Source organism: Scleropages formosus, chromosome 8 (genome assembly GCF_900964775.1).
Source record: "Scleropages formosus chromosome 8, fSclFor1.1, whole genome shotgun sequence".
NCBI classification, from domain to species: domain Eukaryota; kingdom Metazoa; phylum Chordata; class Actinopteri; order Osteoglossiformes; family Osteoglossidae; genus Scleropages; species Scleropages formosus.
Window position 1 is genome coordinate 31,346,882 of NC_041813.1, and position 14,954 is coordinate 31,361,835.

At 44.1% G+C, this 14,954-nt stretch overlaps 1 protein-coding gene across 12 annotated transcripts in view; it reads right to left on the reverse strand.

Moving 5' to 3' along the window:
- The window catches only part of rbfox1 (RNA binding fox-1 homolog 1), a 193,518-nt gene that overhangs the window by 102,805 nt on the left and 75,759 nt on the right, over positions 1–14,954 (reverse strand). The window contains exon 1 of one of the 12 annotated variants that reach the window (XM_029254085.1): positions 2,357–2,377. The exons of the other annotated variants lie outside the window; for them this stretch is intronic. The gene's annotated coding sequence lies outside the window, so the exon portion shown is untranslated. Of the gene's footprint in view, positions 1–2,356; positions 2,378–14,954 lie in introns of those variants that run through there. 12 annotated transcript variants of the gene reach the window in all.

A 14,954-nucleotide genomic window follows, 5' to 3' on the forward strand; every position in this document is an offset into this window, starting at 1 on the left:
AGAAACAACACACCAAGCGCAAACAGAATCTTCTCTCTCCGACCTTATGTTTCAGAGGTAAATGAGACACAAATAAATCAGCAGAAATCTGCTGTGCTAGTAAATGGCATGAAATAAACATGAATCCCGTGGATGTGAAATTACACTTTGTTCAATTCACTGTGTTTAAAACAATTAAAAATTCAAAACAAAAGAGGAAATAGACAGCTATGTCTTCCCGCTGATAAACGGATTATAAAATTACATCCCACTATGTGGCGGTAAAAGGAGGTGTTCTGGGACTCTGAAAACATGGGCCATTTTATCCATTTTCCGGAATATACTTGCGTGAGCGTGTTGTTCCCGAGGAGATGTGTAGGAGGGGGTGCAGGGGGAGGGAGTGTGATGAAGAGGTAGGTTGGCTCTTCCTGTCACGTTGCGATGCAGTGGGGCGAGGAGGAGAATCCCTTTGTCGCTCCAAACCACAGCCCCGACCCCGCCCCCGCACCTTGGTATGACTTCACCCCGTTGGCCATTAACCGTCGGTCACTTTCCTGGCTGCCGACCGCTCCGAACAGAAACGCGAGCTGTCCGACAGAAAGGGCTTAGCCCGGCAGAACAGCATTCGGCCCACGGGGACGGACAGGAGTCCGTTAATCACCCGCTTTGCATGTTGGGAGGTAGCAGCTTCCAGCTGCCAGAAGCACACACCCACGGACAGCCCCGTATTCTGCAAAAGAAGAGGAGCGTAGTGGCCTGCGCGCGGTTTGTCGGACCCGGCACGGTAACTTCCCACGCCCCAAACAAGCGATAATGTGATGATGACACCTTCGGAGGGTATGGAAAAAATATTAAATATTAAATAAGGAAGTGCATTGCAATAAAAACATATGGTGACTACTGGCATATGGCAGGACAAGACGGCTAACAGAAAACAGACCGACCTTACGAGAATGACAGCAGCTGACATAGTCTTCGCTATTGGAGACTTTGCACAGGAAAGGCTGGGGGTTCGAATCCCACCCCTTGTAGTTGTACTTAAAACTACACCGTTAAAAAACGTTCACAATACATTCAACTTCTTACTTGCTGCAGTTTTCTCCAGTCTCTTTTGTGTGCAGGAGAAAAACTGTGCAGGTAGTAAAGGGTTTTAAAAAAGAATTTCAATTAAGTGCATAATATTCCCTTCTGGAAATATTGTAAACATAAAACAGTCAACATTTTGATTAATGACATGAATTCAGACACACGGAGGGCAAAGGAGAAATTAGTGAAGTGAGAGACATATTTTTGTTCGCTTCCAAAGTTCCGTGTTGCACGACTATATTTCACAGAATCAGTAATTAGTAATACAAGCAATATTAATTTAATTCATATCACATCTTCTAAGGCTCATTTCAATCCTCACACTGAAATGTTTGGCTTTGAGGGCCTCAAGTACAGTACACCAAAGTACAGTGAAGCAGCGCCTTGCGATACTGGAATTGCCATAGTTAATAACAATTGTCCGGCGAACCTATCAAAGGGGCAGCGTCTGGGGCGTCGGCGCAGTGGCTTAATTAATTCATGGTGCTGTACTGTAGGCTGAAGATCTCCAAACAAGTTAGCGTTAGCAGAGATGAAAGGAGCGCCAGGGAAGTCATTAGCATGTCATTACGCGGTGCTGCCGTTTGCTCTCAGTGCCGCAGTACAGGGGAGCGAAGGCGCCGTAACGGGAGCAGCCTCCGTTCAGAGAGCGAATTCATTAGCCGCTCCTCCCCAGAGAGCGCTCCCGGCGATGATCTCGTGTCGTATTTCGACACGCCACGCTCCTCCGGGCAGCTCTACGGTTGACGCTTCTTACGGCAACGGTAGGAGAGAACCGCAAGGTTAACAGCTCAAAGCAACTTACTCTCCTTTACTGAAGAAGCATCTTGCAGACAAAGTGTCTTCTTCACAAAACGCAGCAGCAAAGGAAAACTTGTTGGAAAACCCTAACCCTTGGAAGATACCGGAAACACGGGCATGAAAAACTTACTAAAGCGCCATTTAACTATATGTCTGCTAACATTGGGCAAATATCAAATAATATGCTGAATTATTTCATAAAAAATGCCATAAAAAATCAGTAAAAAGCCCAGGTCCTTTAGAGTCCGAAAGCGGTGTCCAGCTCTTAACACTACGCCACCTGCTGCCTGCATTCCTTGTCCAGCCAGTTGCACTCTGGGTTTTGTTATGCAGCTAACAGAGCTCCATAAAAAGAGCGCTCTCGTTGTGAGGGTGTCTAATAAGTGTCCCGCTTACACCTCACCAATTTGTTTTTATTTTATTTTTCTCCCAGAGAACTCTTCAGGAAGATCAATTACCTTCACCGTCTTAAGTAGCTGGAGATATTTACCCAGTGTCCTCCCCATGTTACTCTGCTCCATCTCGCAGCTCATTAAAAGCCCTTCCATTTATTTGCTGTGTTATGGTCCTCAACCTCGCTGGGCTGCGGGAAAGAAAAAAAGAGGCCAATTTTACTTTTCCCTGCGGTGCTAATTGGTAGAGCATGCGGCTTCTTCATTAATTATGTCGATGCATATGAAGCGTCCGTTAGCGAGGCGCCGCATTAACGAGCCTCTGGATTACGGGCGAAAGCGCGGGAGCCGAACCTCCGTGAGGACTGCGAAAGATGCTGCCGAGGGCCCGTGCAACATCCATCCCGAGGCCTCCCGGCACGCCTCGCCAGATGATCCCAACGCCGGGGGTAAATAAGATGAGGCTCTCCACAGAGGGGAGATAAATCCATCAGGGACGCTCCTGTGATGCAAGCTAAAGCTCGATTCCTTAGCAGGAGAAGAGAGTAGGAAAAGAGGCTAACGGCCCCTAGCAGGGAAATAAATCTTTCTGGAAATCTCCACTCGGCATTCCAGCAGAGTCCAGAAGTAGCACCCTGGCTACGCAGCTAGTGCTAAGTTGCGTGACGCTGGTCGAGCTTGTGATGTAAACTCTAGCAGCCCCTTGGGATGTATATTTACACATTTTAAGCAAGTAGCAGGTAAACCTAGAGAAGAGGCTCTCTGTATGATTTCACAAGGTACACAAACAGCAAGAAGCTACCAGAAAAGGGTGAAGAGTCAAATGAGCTGCACGAAGCGTATAACTGTGCACGACAACCACAAGACCAGCCAAGATCACAAAGGGGCTCCGCAAACAAGTGGCCCTTATTGTGGCTAGTATCAAAAAAGCCCAGTAAGCAACGCTGGTAACGGAACGACACAGATGCAGGTACGAAGTCTATGTATCAATGAGTTGCGGCAGGATGTCTCGTACAAAACGCACACTTGTCCGCACAAGCGTCCACCGCGGCGCACGGCCTTCCGCAATGTCATCCAGCCCATTAAATGATCGAGAAGGCGACATAAAGGATGAGTCAGCAAAACCGAGCTAAATGGGGGCGAGCGTCCGCACACGGCACTCTGGCACGAGCCGTTCCGGACAATCGCATTCACTGATTCGCGAGGGAACCGAGACAGCGTCTTTCGAACCCGGGAATGCGGCCGCTGCGGGCCAGCGTCGCTGAACATACATCAGTCTGGGAGGAGGACACCACCGTAACATAGCAGGTCACATGTTGCAGAAGGAGATGCACCGTATCATCAATATTGTAGCTACACTGGCTTTCAAATTAACCTGGATCTATTGTTGACACGATAGCATACCTTTTTTCGTACTTACATTTATTCATTGAGCAGATGCTTCTCTCCAAGTGCCTTACAGTGATTAAGTAGTATTTCACTGACACCTTTGTCCCAGGCGACTTACAGTGTTACATACACTGCACTAATCTAAAAGTCATTCGGACATCTGTAAAGCACAGCAGCGGCGCGCACACACACACACACACACACACACACACACACACACACACACACACACACACAAATCACTTTGCTGTAACAAACCCTTACAGTGTTTTTAACTGTTAGTGCCTGGGGTACAGAAACAGCGATCAGCCAGGGAATCACTGATATTTTCCTCTCTGCAGACACAAAATGCAGCGCCTCATGCGGTCACATCATAATGTGGGGTATAAGCAACGTACCCTGTGTGATCGAGAATCTCCACAAATAGCCATGAAGGTGTGAGGAGCTCAGTTCACCACCTGTCCTACTGTGATGTAAAACACAGTAAGGTGATGTCACGTGTGAACAGCTGCTCCACTGAGACACCTGAGGCTTTTTCCTCTTCTTCTTCTTCTTCTTCTTCTTCTTCTTTTTCTTCTTTTTTTTTTATTATCAAGGACTGTTTTGTACAGATATTCTTTTTCACATATACTGCTACACTTTTTATCAGAAATGCTGACATACTGTGCTTACATACTCTATGTGTAAGATAAATTAACCGTGAGCATAGCAGTCAGGTGAAAACCACCTCAGAGTTTACACTAAAGTGTAGTCACTCTCAAGAAGTTTATATGAACAAACTGGATCGATCAAACTGAAGTGGGTCTCCCACTAAGAAATGTGACATGCCAGCATCGCACCCGTGCACATTTACTGTAAACATACATACGCAGCCCATCGTAGCCGCCAGTCAAAGCAACGTCGACCAGTTTTAAATAATGTACTGAATCGGAGTCAAACTCAAGTCGACAAACTGAACCGGGACTACTGTCAGCTGTTGGGTGTACTGGCAAATAAGTCAAGTTCCAGTGTATTGTTTCTGCACCAAGAAAAAATAATTTCAAAATGTGCATTTTCGAGTGACAAATTAGTCTCCAATTAGCTGCCACTCGGGAGTGAACTCTTACTTTGGAATGGGGAACAAACATTGTTATTTCTGACTTGTTATCCATAATAAGCGACTAGTTATGCATGCGTACGACATGACCTGAAATAAGCTTAACAAGTGCCCTGTCCCTGATTAGGTGCTAATACATTATTTATGGAATTTTCACACGAGCACCTAAAAGAAAGTGTTATCTTTTTAATTAGTTTACTTTCAGTTTCACTTTCAATCATGCCAGAGCCAAATTTAATATTTTTTATCTGTTCCCCATGGACATGAGAAAATATGTACAAATGTAAAAATCAATATTAAAAAAAAATCATCCCTACGGCAGTTTTATTATTTTTCTATTCTCTTTACATAATTACAGTACGCAAAATAAATGACGAGGAAAAGAGAAATATAATAAGAGTTCAGTTAAAATTATGCTGGGGTCCATCCTAAATCTTTATGCAAGGGTGGGGAAATTTTTCCTTCAGATGAAAAGCAAAAATCTACACCTTCCAAGGCAGCAGAATGGAAGTTGTTACATGTTTGTGACTTGGCCTGTGAGCCTTTTACATGTTCATTTATTTATTTAGCAGATGCTTTTCTCCAAAGCGACTTCCAATGGATACAATGTAGTGTTATCAGCCCACACACACACAATGGGTGAACCTGAACAGCATGTCTTTAGGAGGAAACCCATGCAGACACAGGGAGAACACACAAGCTCCACACAGACTGAACGAGGATCGAACCCACATCTTCTTGCACCACCCAGGCGCTACAAGGCAGCAGCGCTACTCTACTTACTGTGCCACCATGCCATCCCAGCTATAGTGTTGCAGGAACCAACTGAGCTCCTAAAACGTAGCCCTCATATACCCTACTTACTTAGATGGAAAATTTATCAATTAGCTACCTGATATGTATGAAGAGAAAAACAAATTACAAGTTCATCTCCAGGAGAAGAAGACACTGAAACACACCACCAAAAGCACCTTATGAAAGTGGTGTGTGTAAGAGAATTACGCTGTAGGTGATGGTGAAAACAATACAATGACATAAACGTCAACACGAACAGTGGGCAGCACTCGCTAAAGTACACAGACCTGGATCCTGAACGTTGCAGAGTGAACTTTGAGAACAGCCCCTGCTGCTGCACAAACTTGAGCAAACTAAATAACCGATTATCTAGGGTTAATAATTACTAATTAAGCCTAATTAGTGTAGTACAGCATCCACATATGTAGTATAAATGGGCAAAAATGTAAGTGACTTTGGATAAAGGTGTCGGCTAACAAGTACATAAACAGGAGTAACACAATGAGGCGTGGGTGAAGCGGGCACGAGACGGTGTGCGGCTGGAGAGTGAGCTCCCTCGACACCCCGTCCGCAGCTCCGAGTCGCACGGAAAAAGCGCCGGCCGCTCGGACATCGATTTCTGCTTCTCTTCCTCTGGTTTGCTCTCACGGAAACTGACGACATTAAGCCAACGCTAACCGACGAATTTGACCGCGCAAAGAACGTGGAAGAAGCGCAGGCGAAACGACAAAATATCCAAAACCGACTTAAGTAACACAAGAAAATGCAGCTTAGTGTTGCATATCGATCCAGGGAGGAGAGTGAGCTGAACCTGAAGCTCAGGCGCAGGCAGGGCCTGATTAAAGCAGATATAGTCCCCATCACACTTAGTCCCAGCAGCGTGTTCCCCCCCAGCACACTTTCAGCATCTCAGGCCTCACAGAATGTGACAACTGCACTGCTTTCGTTCCCTGCATTGTCCAGCAGTCCACTATTGTCCAGCGCAGGCTCGGGACCGCTGCAACGCTGCCTTAGGACAAGTGGTGATCGACCGTGCATGACGGGAGTGAGTTTTCTGAATTTTTTACAACTTTTTGCAATTTCTTTGCAACTCAAGTTTCTAATAAAATGCCAAAAAAACTTGCAAAACTGAACATATCGCTGGCAAATACCTTGTCTAGCCTCATACGCTACAGGGTTTTCTCACTTCTGCACTTTGAAGAGTGCTACACAAAGACCGATTCTGTATGTTGACCCGACGGAAAGCAGATCACACACACGCACGTACACACACACACACACACACGCACACACACACACGCGCACACACCTGCCATCATTTGAACCTCCGGCATCTCCAGATTCTCACCTTGTTAGCGGAATATCACTCGAGTGCTTTACAACCTACCGTTACAGAGGTGACAACTTAGCGGGTCATGGCTAATTATAACACTTGTAATTATGTGCTTTTTTAACATCCCCAGCTTTTCTCCAGTGTAACAACGGTACGGTCTGCTGCGGACGGTTACACCGTTATTGTGTTTTTCCATACAAAGCATTTACTCTGTTAAGTTCTTCATTAGGCTTTTCACCATGTCTGTCTGCAAATTATTTACTCCGGTAGCTGGGAGAGATCTTTGCTACTGCGCCATTTCATCCAAGTGCCTGGGACTTATTACACACATGGGACTACGGCAACATTCGCAGTAAGAGCACAAACCGGAATGTAACTGTGGCAAGCTGCTCCCGAGGACTTTATAATCCTGCGTGTGCCCTGACAAACTGACATTTATTTATTCATTTATTTATTTATTTATTTATTTATTTTCTTTCTTTCGCTTCTACAAGCGCAGGCATCCATGCTACCAATTGCTTAAAGGAGAACACCTTCTTTTTTCCCCGTTTTAATGGAATCGTTGGATCTGCTATTCCAAATGCCACTGTCCGGAAACGTGAAATTAAACCGGCTGATTAAGTTCCTGCTTTCGTGACCCCCACGCTCTGTTTTCCCCGCAAATCAAACACGAATCAGACGGCAGTTTATAAATATTTAAAATTTTCATTACTGCTGTAACGTTCATACCTCCGAAATGTCAACCTGTCAGTGTTTTGTTTTCTGCTAAGGTTGCACGCTGCGTTCGCAGGCCTTCGTTGTACAGAAACTCTGCACACGGATTCCGGTAAACGACAAGAGCGGTCATTTAAAAGATAAACTAGGGTTCGCACGCACGCATGCGATGCGGCTGCCGCGTGCAAAAGGCTGGCACGCGAGAACCTCCCCACGGTAACCACCGCATCTCGAGTCTGGTGGTTCCATCTAGCAAACGGACCACAAGGGGTCTCGGTGCACGGCTGCGAGCTTGGCAGACCGATCAGGAGGAGAACCAGTCACCTGAGCTCTAGAACATATCCACCAGCGATGAGGATCGCTCACGGACGTAATAATAAACAAGTCGAGACACGGGACAGGAAGCGGCGGCACCGTCACCGTGAAGAAACGGACAGGGCCTAGCAGACCATTCTACGTCTACCATATGGGTTTCACCTGCGGTGGGACCGGCAGACTAGTCGGAGGCATTTTTCTTCCATTTTCGCATTCGCTCCCGGGACGCATCGCGCCGCCGGATGGCACAAACACGGCACATTTTAGAATTGTCGCAGAGTTCAAGGACCGCACGGGCAGCGCTGCAAAAAAGTACAGTCATATTTGCCTGTCAGCTGCCGAGTCCTGCTCGGCGAATCGGCTCATTTGGCCCGGATGCCTGAAACATTTCGTCGGGGAGTTCTGCGGACACGGGGCCTGCTTGCTTCCTCATCCGTTCAAGTGCGCATAATGTACAGCTCATTACGGGGCTTCGGCTACGGGGCTGCGGGGGAGACTCTGCCCGTAACGAGAGCGGCTTTCTCCCGCTTCCTCGGCTAGCGCTAGCAGGGGAACTCCGGCGCGGAGGATGAAAGCGTCTCTCCGCATCGCTACGGAGGTCGCACGCTAACATTTTCCAGGGACGAGAGAGGGGACTTGGTAAGCCCTCCGGTTCTGAATGGTAATTCCAGAACGATTTTGATATCGAGTCTCCATTCTTCAGCCAAAAAAAAGTTGCGAACGTCGTAGTACCGCAGCATGTAGTAAGTTAAAAGTAGATCATCGAAATTTGCTGAAGCACAAATGTTGTCTTATGGATTTGACAGCCAACTGGAAAACACTGAATCATGTTTCAGATAAATGAACAAATGCTTTCATTGAAAATGTCTAATGAACACTGGGAAACTATGTGCAACGGTTAGCTGCTTTTGTATGCTGCATAAATTTCTTTTTATTTGATTTATAATTTATAACAACAAAATAAAATTAATGCATTAATTTTATTCTTCCCTGGACTGTTAATTTACTTAATGGGGCAGAGTACAAAGAAACATATTGATCTGATAAGTAGCTCTTACCGTAAAGAGCTTTTAGGCTTTTAAAAAGCACTAAAAAAGGAAATTTTTATAATGTCATGCGAATGTTTGGACTGAAAGGTGCTACATGCCGAGCTAGAATTTGCCGTACATTTACGCTCTGTTCCATGAACCCAGTTTGGGTCGATGGTGAAATTAATATGGCATTTTTTTTGCAGCAAAAACTGCAAAAGTGGGGTGAAATATGACAACATATTTTTCAAAGAGAACGGTCATTATTTTAACTACCATGAACAAATTGGAAAGATAAGAAAGGAACCTGTAGGCACCACTCGTCGGGACCTCGTGTCTTCCTGCTCGTGTGCGTGAGTAGAAGGCCACGTCTCAGGCGGTGTGAATCGGAGGAGCACGGCTCAGCTGTCTTTTGCCTCCTGGCAGACTCGCGGGATGGTGCGCACAGCCAAAGGCAAGCTACAACTGGTGAAGAAATTACTCTAAACTGCCTTTAGCATGTGCCTTTGTGTACGGTTACTGGCTCCAGACCTCTGAAACCCAGCCAGAATAAGCTGTTTGTGAAGATGAATGAATGAATGAATGAATGAATGAATGAATGTACTTGTGAACCTTCCATTAAACTACATACAGTATATATCCTCCTACTGAAGACAGGGCGACAAATGTGTGCAGGAGCAAAAATTGGAGCGTATGGAAAATGGACTCATGGCAAACGATATCCTAACCCAAACCTCGTTCTCCTGGACTGACAGCCATTAGAGACGAGCGAAATGAGTACCAAACACTTGTTTAAAAGATTATTTCTGGGGCACAAAAGGAAGTGACTGTCATCATTGCCATCACTCATGCATGGCCTCTTGCTGTACTTTTTTGTTGCATAACAGTTTGACCCCTTTACACTGACCACATGCACGCAGAGGGCCCAGCGCTCACCGTGAGATTATGTGCGGCTAATTGAAAAATGCTAATCACGTCATATGCAGGGGCAAACCGGGGGCAAACCATTTAAAGCCTTATCTCTTACTGGAACGAACCAGAAGATTAATCCATGTTACTCTTCAGGGATCCAGAGAATATCAACAATTGAATTAACAACCACTAAGGTTGGGCTCCATGTTCCAAAAAAAGATTGCTTTAATTTTTCCGCAAGTTGTTACTTTAATTATGTTCTTATTGGTGCAATCTCAACTTGCTCATCACTAGACCTCACGCGGTACAACACAGTGGCTTTGACGTGCTGTAACCATGACTACACCGAGCATCATTAAAGCTGTGCAAATGAATATATGCATTTCACTCAAAACTTTAAACGTTCTGGTTCACATTCAGTGTTTTCCGACATGTGAAGACAGTATTAAGCTTCTAAAAAAGAGGAAAGCAAGGAAATAAGTAGCGGTCTCAACGCTAACAGTTAGACCAATATGCTATCCCCGGGCCGAGTGAAGAACACTCTGACTTGGCAAGTAGTGGCATTTATACAACAAATCCCTCAGATGACCATGCTCTTAAGGATTACAAAGCTTCAAAGCGTCATGCTGAAATGTAGAAAAAAATAGAATAAGACAAAAATAATTGAAAATGAACATGAAAGTTCACATAGACCTTTGCTGGAGGTAGAGAATGCCTGCAGGTTATGTCTACAATGCCTTTTGGACCTGGTTGACTTGCTACTGTTACAGCTACAGTCTCTCAGTGACCCTCATCATTATCTAAGGCCTGGCAGTGAAATGCAGGAGAACTTAATGCAACGATCCTATAAAAGTCCCTGAAATGCACACTTAGCTCCCTTTCTATTTAACAAGAGAAACAGGTGCTCTGTAGGCCCAAGCGCCTGTCATTTCCAAACGTAATCTATAAATGAATTTCAATCAAACGTCTCAATATGATTCTAGTGCTGGCTTCAAAATACACATCTGGTTATTTTCATTTTCATATCTCTATATATGTAAACAAACACCAACACAGTACATATATAAGTATACTATGAATATATGCGCCATCTGTTACAATGACAATGTTTACTTGGAGACGGTTGTTACCACCAGCTGATTTTATAACAGTTATTGCTTAACCTGTTTAACCTTCGGAGGAATAGAAGTTGTTCGGTAGCTATTCGAACGTTTTAAATGGCGTATTTCTCCAAGATCCACTGAAATTAGCTTGCAAAGGCAAGAGTTTATGTGAGATTTTGGAGATTTCGAAAAAAAACCAAACAAAGGGTAAAATCTTTCACATTTCTATTCTGAATCTGCATTTCAACTAGTTAAAGGCTTCTTAAAACTAGATACTGTAGTGTAGTAAAAGAAGTGACACAGAACAGATCGCCAATAGCAGCACAATTTTCTGCCGTCAAACCGGGCCTTGTTTCTGCACTGTGGATGGCTGTCATTGATAGGAACGCTGATACAACAGGCCATCAGCAGAGCAACTGAATGCCACTGGACGCGACGGATTCTTCTAGAAGGGTGCCAAAAACTCAGTTCGCCAATCTCATAGCAGGACTGGGACTGACGTGTCTATGGAGTTGTCCACGTTGGCAACAAGTGGCAGAGCGGTTAAAGCCGTCATCTTGTAATCTGAAGGTCCTGTGTTTGAACCATACCTCCTACGAGCATTTTGACACATGTGCAAGCGCAGATAACGGTACAGTGGGTGTACAGTGACACCATTATTCATCCAAAAGGACACAGAAATATTAATGCCACTTTTACAAATATCAAGAGCTAAAATTAAACCATTACTTCTTTATTTAATGCCTTAAACACCTTGAAAAGAACACAATCCAGTATATATATGAAATAACAGATTCCATGGAGTTTAAAAGACAATTAGAGAAGATACTAATTAACTTGTGCTCCACATGTGTTGATAAGGCCATACAAGGAAGTGCGTACAAAGACTTGATTATCCACAATTTCGGCGATGCCCCCCCCAGAGCTGTACTGGCTGCCAGGATGCCTCCGCTTCTGCAGCGCTCGGTGCCCAGCTAGCATGCTAGCGCAGCTCTCTCACCACACTCATTAATTATTTCACACTTCTCCCACCAACGCCCAAAACCTCCTTCCTAATGGCGCATCGTTCTCCAATGCTTGTCTTAATATACTGGCATGGTGCAAAATCAAGATGGCCACGTCTCCTGGGCAAACGCGGGTTTGCAAATGCGATGACGGTTTGATTTTTCGCGGCGTACCATTTTGTGTTTCTTTTGGAGAAGTTTCTGGAACTAGACCCAGAAGCGGTGGGTGGGGATGCGGCCAAGGGTGGGCTCCCCGCATACGCGAGAGTCGCGACACAGTGTAATCTCATAAAACAGCTCCTCCGTCACAGGTCAGCGAGTGGGACGCCGCATCATGGACAAGCAACCCAAATGCCAAAGCCATTCATTATGAAAATGTTATACATTGATTTGTCACATGGCGTAAATGTCTAGCAGAAGGGTAAATTTCTAAATCAATGTGCTGTCGCTTCATTTACAACAGAGCAATCATCAGTTCCTTTCACGGGTGTCCGCCATTCTGAGAAAGCCATGGGAGTTTCTCCTCGTGTGTAAAGCTCAATAATCCAATTATAAAACACAAAATAATAGAGACCACTGAAATACGGAGCATATTATTAGAGAAATGGTTCCTAATAATGTGCCATAGGATTAACTACAGAGATAGTCTATGTAATTTACACAGCAAGGAGCATGTCTAGGTATTTATTACAAAAAGTGCTGCAGTCAGACAACGATAATTAACAGGAATAAAAGTTTTTACATTAAATTAGTTTTGTCCATTTTTTACATATGCACACCTACTGGATGGAGAATATTTTTCTTTTTTTCTCAAATCAAAAAGAAAATTTATCTAATTTCATGAATGTTAGGAAAAAAAAAGCCCAAATCCCCCAACAATGACTTTAATGATGAAAGAAGTGTGTAATGAATACTGTGCTTTCGGGGGACAAGTGCAATGTCAGAAGCGATCAATCGTTCGCTGCATAATTATTATTTTAAATGATCCATATCTACTCCTCCGTCCTTAAGGGGAGGGGTGGAGGGGGTTAATGAAGCAGTAAACACATTAATCGTAAGACCTCGTTTGCATCCGTCTCGTTCATGTCAATATCCACTGAATGGTTTTCCAGCCTAAAAAATAATTTCAATTTTACAGTATTTTTCTCTCATGGACACATAGAAAATACATGTGTGTGAACAAGAATATTGAAAAAACATGCTTCACATGCTTACGTCAGCTGTCACCTTTTGATCTGCTGAATCACACTGCTGCACTGTATTTTAAAATACGTGACACACTTAAAGAGCCTCGACCTTAACATACACTGTACAAGATCATGTGCAAACTAAATGTGTGGTGTGGTGGAAGTTACCTGTGTGTGCGAAATGACTCTAAACCTGCTTCTGATTGTCTGAACCTGTGTAAATCTGAGTTGTTACTGTTATTTACTCTCTTTACACTATTGTTATTTGTTCATTTTCTCTCATAATTTTATATCTGTACACACAGTTACTTAGAATCTTTCACCCATTTATGCAGCAGGGTAATTTTTACAGTACCACTTCAGGGCAAGAACTTTGATCAAGGGTACTACAGGAGAATTTTCCCCTGGTTTTCCCATGCACATACCACAGTGGTCCCGTTCTGGTCAGTGTCCGGTAACCACTCAGACGTGAACGGACAAGAACAAGGAAGGGAGCAGCTTAATCGGGGCCAGCAGAGAAAACGGACAAGCTGCCTGAGGGACGCGTTTCCATGCTGCAGGAATAAGAAATCTCTCATCCTTGCAGAGGTCCCCTTTTGAGATATTATCATCCAGGCTTCTTCTTCTTACTTCTACAGACACATTTCCATTTTCCAGCCTCAGCAGCTCTCCCGCTTTGCCCCAGAAAGAATGGAAAAAGGCCTTTAGCTTTTCACACACCACCTGATGTTCAACCCAGCGAGCCTCTTTCATTTGAAACATGTTTATGCCTATCTATTCTTATCCAGCATATCATATCAAATGGCCTATGCCATCAATATGAGAGTCATCTCCCATTTGCTTTATATAGCATGTATGGTATATTAAAATTGAGCTTCTTCAGCATTATGACAAATGTAGTATACTGATCCAATAACATACTGGTAGACTGTGTTTCGCCTCTTGCGAAACAGTGGTGTAAACTTTTGAGTGGAAGTAACAAAGTTACAAATTACATTTACCAATTTATCTGACTCTTACAACTTACACTGATTTACCTATTCGTAAAGGTCAGTATTTTTTACCGCATCACTCAAGGACAAGTACCTTGATCAAAGGTATTGCAGCGGGAGATTTGGATAGAACCCGGATCCTCAGATAGGAAAGCACTAACTTTAATCACTGCCAAATCACCACTAACATAAATTAAGGACCGGACATTATTTATTTAGAGTTATTCATCTATTATGAAATGATGAACGAGAGGGACACCAAAATTTATCGAACAACTCCACCCGATTCCTGTGAGTGCTATTCAGAGTTAAGACACGCTGTGGTCACGATGCATGCAGTGTAATGAAAGGCAGAACTGTCAGAGTCCATACAGATTCAGAACAAAGGGCGCCCCGTAAAAGTCAAGTTTAGTGCCCTCACTGCTTCTTAGCCATCTTTTTTTACGCTTGACTGCAATGCAGCGACCGCCCTGTACAACACCAACAGTGGTGGTGCCAAGGAAAGAATAATCGTGAAGGCCCAAGTGAACCCTTCACACAAAAGACCAGGAAAGATTTACTAACAAGTCAGCATAAGAAACTGGAAAGCATTTGGTAACAGTAATTATGATTATTGATCCTTTTATCTCGGACTTTCGTCCAGTGCGTTAGATACCCACAACTGCAAACCCAGTGAAACAGCTTTATGATTTTTACTGTATGAAGTGAAAGTAAGTACGCTGTTCAAGCATCCTACAACAAGAGCAGGGACTCAGATGTGGGTCTTTCTAACTGCAAGGAAACCGCTCTAACCAGTATGCCACCTGCTGCTCCCCAACAACATATCCG